Source organism: Eurypyga helias, unplaced genomic scaffold, assembly GCF_000690775.1.
Source record: "Eurypyga helias isolate BGI_N326 unplaced genomic scaffold, ASM69077v1 scaffold13773, whole genome shotgun sequence".
In the NCBI taxonomy this organism is placed as follows: Eukaryota; Metazoa; Chordata; class Aves; order Eurypygiformes; family Eurypygidae; genus Eurypyga; species Eurypyga helias.
The window spans coordinates 1-10,526 of record NW_010241941.1 but is presented as its reverse complement, the minus strand read 5'-3'; positions in this window follow the sequence as shown (position 1 = coordinate 10,526).

Below are 10,526 nucleotides of genomic sequence, written 5' to 3'. Positions count from 1 at the left end.
TTGTTTTCTGCCTCCAAGACATGGAATTATAAATAGTCGAAGAGAAGCGTTGACTACTGAGTATATGACTGCAAGTAGTCCATGTGTGTCGTGTTTTGGTACATGGTGTATCTGATAGATGCCTTGAACTCTAGTAGTCAGAGAGAGATGCAAATCTTCACTCATGGTTTTGCATTTTCTCAAGAGACAGGGAGCCTGTTAGGGCAAGAAGGCAGATGGTAAAATTTATGGTGGTTCAGGAAATACCAAGCATAGGCTTTTTTGGGCTAAGGACATCTTGCCCAAGAGTTATTCTTGAGTAAAAATCTAATAAGAGGTGTTAACTGGCTTCAGTTTCTCTCAAGTCAGTATAGTTCCAACCGTGAAATAGTTTGCAATGTTGTCTGACAAATGACGTTTCTTCTGTGCTAGGATGCTGCTGATAGCTTTTGGGAGTTCTGTCTCTCCACTTTGTTGAAAAAAAAAATACTGAAGTTGCTTAGAAGCATAAGTTTCATTGATTTTCCAAGAACATTAATGGAAGGTATATGTCACAGGCTCAGGCAGAGTTCACTGGTTACTCACACCATACAAGATATTTCTCTGGGTTTTTTATATTGCTTCCTACAATGAAAGGGTTGGTTTGTTTGCTTGGTATTTTGTTTGTTTGTCTGTTTTCCAAACAAGCAAATTTGAATGGTGTTGCAGGGATATGACAGGCTGGGGCGGGAAAAATATCAGGTGCTGATGCAGACCTGTGCAGGGCTATTATGTCAAAAGGATATCTGCTTCTGGACTAGCTGTGGCACAGCTAGTATTTGCTTTGCTTCCCTGCTGCTTCTTCCAGGCCTAGAGAGCCCCCAGAGGAAGTGGAGAGGGTTTGTGTGTCTTCAGCCTGTTAATATAGACATACCCTAAATGATTTACCTGATGTCCATGTTGCTGCGACAGAGTAAACCCAAATCGGCCTGCTTGCGCCCTCAATATTTTCTGCCTAGGCAAGAAGAGCGAAAGCCGTGAGCAGTGACAGTGTGTTCGGTTTCAAGTCCCGCCTTGGTGTCCTGGTGTCAGAAATGAGATATGTGCTCTGCTTGTGAAAAGACAGCACCTTGTAGAAAGCTGAGATTTTTTTTTTTTTTCCTCCAGCCTTTCCAGGTAGGAATGTGGGCTTGGATCTTGCGCTCAATCCCTTCTTCTCCAACCAGGCAGCTTCGCAGTGGTATTTGTCACGCCTCAGGGTAACAGAGCGACTTGTTTATCTGCTGCAATGAGCCCTGCTGAGTCTTCAGAGGAGTGGAATTACATTCTGGATGGCGCGTCGGGCTGCAGCCACCTTACTGAACACTGGCTAGGATTTCTCCTGGTTGTTGCCCTCACTTTAGCCCCCATCAGTGATAGTAACAGCGTTGTGAGCAGTAACACAGAAAAATCTGCGGAAGCTGTTGGCTTTTTATTCACTTTGTCATCTTGCTGTCTTCAGCTGGATGACATGGTGCTGCAAATACTCGTTTTTGTTGAAAGCGTGGGTAGGACAACAAACCCTTCTACAGCAGAAGACCGCCATTTATGCAAAATTTATCTTAAAAAAGCAATCAAACACAGTGTCTGGATTCCTCAGGGTTTTCAGTGTTCAGCTTTGGGAGCTGTTGAGGAAGACCACCATGTTACCGGTTTAATAGCAGCTGCAACTTTTGCTGGTGCAGCTCTGAGCAGGGCAGCTCAAACTGGGGGGCACATGGGGTAAGGGACAGCTACAGAGAAGAGAAAGGGGTTGCCCACCTGCAGACAAGGATGCGGTGGATTTTAAGTCTTGTTTTCATAAAACAAGTTTGAAATATTTCATTTAGCCAGGTTGAGGGGCAGGGAGTTGGGTGCACTGTCCGTAAGGGTAATAATAACCTCGAGTGTCAGCTTTGTGCTGTTCCCATGGTCTTCAGGAGATCACACAGTCTGATGTCCTGCCATTCGTGCTGTGTGTAATTTGTGTCATCAGGGGAGTCGTTTGGACAGAGGAAGAGATTTTAATTAGGAGGATAGAATTCCTTCAGGATAAAAATGGCTATATATTAGTGTCGCACTGTCCCTTCTCAGCACTGCAGTGGAGATGATGTGGATTAAATATTTAACGTGAAGTAAGAGAGATTATTTAGCTAAACAAAACCAGATGTATTTCTGTAGGTATGTCAAAGCCAATTCCTTGCCGGGAATTTGCAAACCCACGCCTCTCTGAAAACCCACTCCCCTGCCTCCAGTGGGTCCTCACAAGTCCTGGGAATTGCAAAAGCGGACCCTGGAAGTGGGCATGGCAGGTGAAGACAGTTCTTTTCACTCACCAGCCTACTGTATAACAACTGCTGTGGGCACTAAGCCTTGTCCATCGCACTGTGGCCCTGGACTTGTTTAAAGCAGGTGCTAAAAAAAGACACGAGGGTGGAATATGGAACATGATCTGTATGCCATCCATTCCCTTAGAGATGGCAAGAGGGACTCGGAGGAACTAAAGCGTAAATAGAGCTTCTTTGCAGTGGTCAAGGTTAATGCATCTGTATGATAAAAGGGGGGTGAAAAAGGGGAAGGAGCTATGCAAAGCTGATACTGATGGAAACCCTATTACTTAGGCAATGTTATTCAAGAACAATTTATCTGTGAGAAAATATGACACTTGTAATGTAGCCAAGTCCTTTGCAAGCTGTAGAGCCAGCTGCATAGGCTTGCCTGAGGCACTGAGTATGCCATCTGAGCAAGTTACAAGGAAATCTCTATTTAAATAAAAAGGAAAAAAAAAGTAGTTCATGAATATTAGGCACTCTGTGTCCTGCCAGAATGTTCCCTTTTCATATTAAGGGTCTGATTCTTCAGAAGAAGCACATTTTTGTCCTCCTTCAGACTTCAGATCGATTCAGTAGAGAGAGAATGTAGAAAGCAAAAATCCTGCTTACCCATGACGTATCTCTGAAACAGGGCTTTCTGAATTGTCCTGCGTTTCAAAGACTTGTTCACGGGTACATTGTGTATGATTCAGCCACAAGCAGAATGAGATTCTTCTTGTCAAACTGCAGACATCTGCAATGTCTTCATCTGAACAGTTTGCCAACTCACCCTATAATAATCAATGGAGAGAAATAAGTAGCTGCATGGGACTGCTGCCTCTAATGTGTTTTGGATGTCCATGTAGTATTTGAGTTTTCCACTCAAATCCCTCCTTTCCATCAAAAAAACATCACATCTTCTCCCAAACTTTTGTCTAATACTACCTGCAGGCTGCAGACAGCACTGTACCCCTTGACAGCACCTGGCAGTACAGCAGCCTCCTGAACTAGAGGTGTCCTACGTACCATGAGGTGAGTTCTGTCATGAAGCTTCAGCATGATGGTAAATTGGATTGACAGTGCTGCTGGTTGGGATTTTTTGATGAATATTTGTTGTTAGAAAATGACAGTTCACCGAAACAAAAAGGACTGGCAGGGGCCTACTGGTTCCCAACAAATTTTCCCAGTGGACATTTTTGCTTTGGGATGTTGTGAGAGACAGAGCAGGCTTGATCATCTACTAGGAATAACTTGGGTTCATGTCCCAGGAGTACTCTAGTTATATTCGGAGGTTGAACTTCTCTCACCCACACATGAAGTATCCACTATCAGCTACTCTAGTGAGTGTGGAAAAGGGAAATGCCTTGCATGTTGTGGAAAACCTTGGGAGGTGTCAGCATCGTTTGGATCTGAAATGAAAACAAATGTTTCCTCTAAAAATGTGAAGGAGAAAACTGTTCCTGCCCAGGAGACCTCAGGAAAGAGACTAATACATTTAAAAGCTTGTTAATACAAGAGAGATGAGCAGTGGAGTTTTATCTTTGACTTATATGAACCAATCACCTCCATCCAATTGCTTTAATAGGAAGTTATGATGGAGTTCAGACCGATTCAGTTCTAGGTGAAATACAGTTTGCTCTGTTACTTCCCTTGCTGTGGCAGACTCAGGTTGCTCAATTATTTTGCTGAAAGCCTTTATGAATGTAACAGAAATGACACTGGAAAAATAAAGGAGAGACTCTGAAATAAATTCAAACTTTTTTATTTTCCAAGGTGGGGATGAGTACTGTGTCTAACACACACTAAGCCTTGCAGCGAGTTCCTACTTAGCTGAAGGTGCACAAAAATGCTGGTGATACTTCCTGATGCTAGAAACATGCCCACCTTTAGACGACAGTGACAACTGAGTTGGGATTTAAAACACTGCCTCGGCCCAAGCAATCCAAGTCCTGTGCATTGCCTTTGGAACAGATAAGGTGAAATACTGTAACAATGCAAGACTTAAGAGTTGTTTGGGATTTTTTTGGCAAACATGTTAGTGACCTTATTGTGACTGCTAGGTAGCCAATAGCCACTTCAGTTAGTATTCAGTGCTATAATTAGCTATAAAGAGTTTTGACAGGATCAATAATACACCCATTGATCTTTTACGTTTATTGTTTTGCATCTGAAGGGTGCCTAAGAATTAACTGGCAAATTATTTAGTTAGATGGTGTCCTGTGAGATCACTGTCTGCTTCCTAAAAGGTGAGGGAAAATGCTGCACAGATTTTAGGTGAATTACTTGTCAGTCTGTGCCTGTGGCTGGCAGGGCCCAGCAGCAGGGAAATGCATGTTACCCTCATCACCATTGATTGCAGCCAGCATTGTGCTCACTTTAGGCACCCGCTGATCTGTATAAATCTCCAGGGTTGACCTACACCGTTGTCTGCTTAAATGTTTTTGGCAAGATCACGTATGTGTTTCTGAGGGCTTTGTTTGCAGGATGGTGTGGGAGAGCTGGGGGTGCAGGGTAACAGCGTCTGCCACCCTGAGTGCCTAAATAGTCCAGATGAAGGACAAAAGGCAGGTGGTAAATTAGGACATGAACTTTTGTCGGTGGGATCAGCAGTCAGGGCTCCATGTGGCCAAGTGACACAGCTAATCATTGGGAATTTGTACCTTCACCATCATCTCTCCTTGGCTGGCACCTGCCCACGGTCTGCCTGCAGTTTGCAAGGCATTCACACCGTTTCTCATGGTTCAGTCTCTGACACAGTCAGTGCCACTAAGCGCAGACATGTCTGAACGTGTGGACCTGTGAAGAAGAGAGAGGAACAGCAGAGCAGCTGGGGGTGCAGCAGGGGCTGCAGCCTCCTGCCAGCAGCGATACACCAGCCGATCCCAGCCCTGGGATGGTAGCTGTCACCGGTAACCGCAGAGCCGGCCTGTCTGAAGGCACCCCACCCCAACCTACATTTTATCTGCCTTGCTGCATGCTTAATTAAGGAAAGCAACTTCCACACTAGTATCTCCATGACAGTTCATTACATACAGTAATTTTCACCAGCTGAGGAACATGGTCGTGTTCTTTTGCATCAACCTTTGGTTACCAGGAACACCCTTGTTTCCCCAGGCCCCTTTCTTCGTCAAGCTCAAATAAGTAGGAAGCTAGTTATTAAGAACAAAGAAACGTGAGGCTAGGAAATACGTTATGTAAAAGGAAAAATAGCTGAAGAAAGCTAAACTCCAACTGTAGCACGTCTGTATTTCTTGTCCTGCCTTCTTTCCACACACCTTTGGAAACATGCCTGCTTCACGCAAGCTGGATTTGTATTTCAGGGAATGCATGTGCACTACTACTGTGCTATAAATAGATGTTGGCTGTACCAGGTCCGCTGACTAAGTTCATCCAGCTTCTCTGACCCCTCCTACCTATGCTGTTTGCCTTTGTATTTGCACTGCCCGGTCAGAGCAAAGACCCCAACGAGAGCTAAGCCTACCTGCCCTGTGTCTCAGACATAGCCAGACTGAGGTCTTGCAACATTCTTGTTGTTTAAATAATGCTGTAATCCGGTGCCAGCTAAAATGGGAAGAGTTTTTTGTGGATTTTAAGACTGGCTTGTATCACTTCAGGTTGTATCAGTAATTAATTTGAGACATGCTTGCACACACGCAAGTTGTTGGCTTAAGTATATCGGTTTCAGCAAAGCTGATGTGACTTCTGCATGTAGACATGGCCTAAAGCTCTGAGGAAATCCAAGAGGGAAGGGATTGCAGCGACGAGAGCTGACAATACCTTGTCACAGATCCTCTCTCTGCCTACTCCTCTTTCTAGTTTCACACCGCAGATTAACAGCATAAACACCTGATGTGTAGCATCCTGCACCTATGCTGAGCAAAGCTCCTCTGGTTATACCTCCCCAGATTTTCATAGGAATCGAATATCTGTTCTGGGGTTGATAGTCAAAATCTCTTTTTACGATGGATCGCAGCCAACCTTGGAAAAAACTTCCTCGTTTCGTTGCAAGGAGGAAGTCAGTTTTATCACTGCAACAATTTTATTGTCATTTTTTAAACTGAAATTCAAGTTAAGTTTAAAGGGAGTAGCACAAGTAATCTTCTTGAAGATTTGTTCAAATTTTTTAAAGCACTTCTCTTGTCCAGGTTGGGTTCCCTTTTGTGCTCCCTCGTCTTGAATGTTGTTGTCATATTCAGGTACCTTCTTTATATTTGAAAGTAGAAATATTGACTTAGTGGGCCTTCTTGAATTATTAGAAAAAAAGTTCAAAATAATTTTTTTGACTGCCCTACAGTATGGAGACTAGATTTGATAAGCACAAGAACTTGCATCAGAAACTTAATTCCTGAACCATACAAAGCATGCAGCTTCAGATATCTTCTCTCTGAAGCTATAGTTTTGGGAGGAAGTTGTACAGAAACTTGGCTGACAGTGCGAACAGATTCAGGGAAAAATGTGTTCCATTACAATTTGTACAGTGACATGGGAAAAAGAAGATTTGCATTAAAGTTAAGATATGTATATTTTGATCCCATATTTGTACATTTTTAAACTTCCTTGGTGACATTATGCAGCAATTATTTCTGTAAAGAGATGGAGAAGTTCAGATTCATTAATTTAAACTTTTCCAAACAGAGAGAGACTCCAGATTTTGAGTCTGAATCATATGCTTTGGACCCATTTCTGTTCCATGTAATTAATACCACGATTGATTCCCAGGCAGCACAATGCCAGCGTAGCAGGTTCTTATATTGCCATTGCCACACAGTGCAGGGGGTGTACGAAGGGGTCACTGAGAGGCAACCATAGAAGTACCCTTCCTGGTAGTCAGGCTTTTGGGAATGGTACTTGTTGAGATATCCTGAATCAGCTCCTCTACAGCTATAGCTTTCCCTGAGCAAAGACTACAAGAGCTCTGAGTACTTCCTTGTCTTTACTTCATCTAACTTTATTCAAGGGAAATAACATGAGATATTTAGCTGAGGCAGAAACTCTCACACGGTTCTTCTGTTGTATTGGAAGAAAGAGTTCAAGTGGGTTTTTTGGAGACCAAAGTATTTCCACATTTTCCCAGTCTCCCCAAAACAATCTACCTTCTCTGACCTTGCAGTGACAGGGAGCAGAGTTGTGTGTCAGCCTTCTCCTCTCCTCTCTGTCCTGATGTCCATTCACATCCTGGGTGTCGTCAACATCAAATTTATCAAGTCAACTTGTGATTACACTGAACTTTTGAAAACAATGGGGCATATTTTCTGGCTGTTGTGGTCAGTGTGGAGCAGCAGCACAATAAAGTATGTCAGGTTTAACAGCTTGTGCTACTTTCTGTGCATTAAGTCTTACAGTTTCATGAAGAAAATCAAATCTATCTGTTCTCCAAACAAATAACCTTTCAAAGTTGTTACTTTTATAATTGGCAGCTGTGTGTAGGGTGGAATATGAATTAAAAAAAAAGGAGTTAATTCAGTCACATGCTTGTATTTTGTGCAAAGGCAGAATGGTACCCATGTATTATAGATCTGTTAAATATCCAAGGGAAGTTGCATCATGTCAGTTTTAAGACAAAGTTCGGATATTTAGCCTGTAAAATCCTGAAGATAAGTTTTTTTCAAGATTTTCTTTCAAATTCTGTTTAAATAGTTTATTTCAAAATGTTCCCTCTAAGTATTTACAACGCAAGAACAGCAACATAGGTTTGCTGCCTGACAACAAAACTGACTGAAGTACAAACGCAACTGCCACCATTCAAGTTGAGCGAAACATAAAAAGGAAGCAAATGACAGGAATGATGAAAACTAGCTTAGCTTTTAAAGAGGTTCCATTATCTTTAATCTAAGATGTTGTTAATACAGGCAGTTTACAGCATCTTGCATTCTCCATCTTCCTGTACATATCTGATGTTTCTTATCTTTTCAATCCTTCTTTCAAGGATCATCTCTTTTGCATTTATGCAGCACCCTGCACAGCTGGTTCCTGGTCCAGGTCTGGTGCTAGTGCAAACTGTAGTGACATATCTAACAATAATAATTACGTGTGAAAACCATTCACAAAGAGCAATCAGGTAATTTCCCTGATGAATCCCTTAAAAAAACAAGTGGGTTTTAAGGTAGGAAATAAAAAAAAAACCATGGCACATATGAGCCCATTACAAAAAAGCCCTGCACAGCTGGTTCCTGGTCCAGGTCTGGTGCTAGTGCAAACTGTAGTGACATATCTAACAATAATAATTACGTGTGAAAACCATTCACAAAGAGCAATCAGGTAATTTCCCTGATGAATCCCTTAAAAAAACAAGTGGGTTTTAAGGTAGGAAATAAAAAAAAAACCATGGCACATATGAGCCCATTACAAAAAAGGGTGTAAAACCATAATGAAAAGGTAAAGAGTCATTGCTAACTAGTAACTAAAGGCACACTGAAGAAAGCTGTCTTAGTGATAGGAGCCAGAAGATGAAAACAGGGGTTGCAGGGAAGCAGGAGCAGAACTGTGTAGATCATTCGCTCTTACACTTACATGGGTTTACAGCTGTTGGAAGTAGTAATGGTGACAACAGCAACAGCCCCCAAGCCGTCATTTGTGGTATACCTCAGGGGGCATTGAGGTCTTCAGGCAGTGCTGGCAGCTTGAGGTACTCTGGCAACCAACAGATACACATGAACCATGGGTTGGTAAAGCTTGGTGCTTTAATTTTGGGAACAGTTTAGCAATTTAAGGAGGGGGATGAAGGACTAGAGGATGTATATGAGAGGTGGTTGTTAGAGTCCTGGCAGCAGCTGAGGCACGCAGAAAAAGTGATCTACGTAACGAGAGAGCTGCTCCTCTGATCGTACAGTGTGCAAGGAGCTGTGTAACGTGATAGTAGATAGTCTTCTGGGAGTTACGATTAGAAGCTTCAGCTTCTGGAGAGCACATTACTAGCCATGACACAGCTTAGTTATTACTGAATAACAGAGTTTTTCACCAGTATGACTTGGATCCAACAAAAGGGAATGCCATTTCTGTGTTTGCTTTCGGTGAGCAGCAAAGACACAACACAAGCCCTTTTTGCTGAACCAACAAGTCTTGCTATCAGTTGGGGAAAGGAGCTCAGACAGCATGGAGGTGACGTGGAATTTAATTACATCAAGAGTTGTCTTGAGAAGAAGCTTTGGGAGGATTTGTGTTATTCTAGCCCTTGTGGAGAAAGAGCACAGGGAGTCCTGGTGAGCTCCCAGCCCTCAGCGCAGGCAGAAATTACTTTTCCAGTCACACTGTGGTAGAGATGGTAGTTGCAGCCATGAGGCTGCTTTGATGAATGTGTCCAGGCAGTTTTTCTACCAAGCCACTGTAAAACAGCTGAAGTCCTTACTCTTAGGAGACACTGGAGGTGTCTTTGAAGTGGGGCTGCAAGGAGGCTGCAGACCCGCTCCAGTGGGAACTCTACTCTTTTCCTTTCTTAAACGTCACCATCACCCTCACCTTGATTACTCTGAGCATACTACTCTGACTTCAGGGTATGCAAGGATTTAAGATGTTTTGAAGGAAGAATTTTAAATAAAGGGATTAAAGCAAATTCTAAGGGGATGAAAATCAGTGTGTGAGAAATGGCCAAACTTCAGTAGGTATCTGCCTCGGATAACCTTTGCTGGGTAGGGCAGTACCTAATCCCTATTGCCTACACTGATGCCTTTGATACAGGACCACAGGAGAAGCCATTTCAGTTGGAAAAAAGAGCTGAAGGACCAGATAGAGGGAGACAACTGTGGGCTGTGTTGTAAGGGTCCCTGTCACATTAGGAAGAGGTCATGATTGCAGCTCTGTCTTTGGTCCTGTTTTATGTGCTTGTTAATGACCTTGTCATAGAAGGTACTTGTTTGCTAATGGAATTTGCTGACGACATGGTTTTAGGACAGAGGGGATTTCTACAAGAAAAAAGGGGATGACTGTGTGTGGTGGGCTGACCCTGGCCGGAGGCCAGGTGCCCGGCAAAGCCGCTCTGCCTCTGCCCTCCTGATCTGGGCAGGGGATAGACATTAAAAGGAAAGGCTCAGGGGTCAAGATAAGGACATGGAGAGATCATTCAGCAATTATAAACAGGGGCAAAACAGACTTTTCTTGGGGAAAAACTTTTTTTTTTTTTTATTTCAATCCAATCAGAACAGGATAATAGGAGATAAAACTAGGTCTTAAAAACACCTTTCCTCCTACCCCTTCCTTCTTTACAGACTCAGATTCCCACCCCACCCCTCCCCTACCCCATCC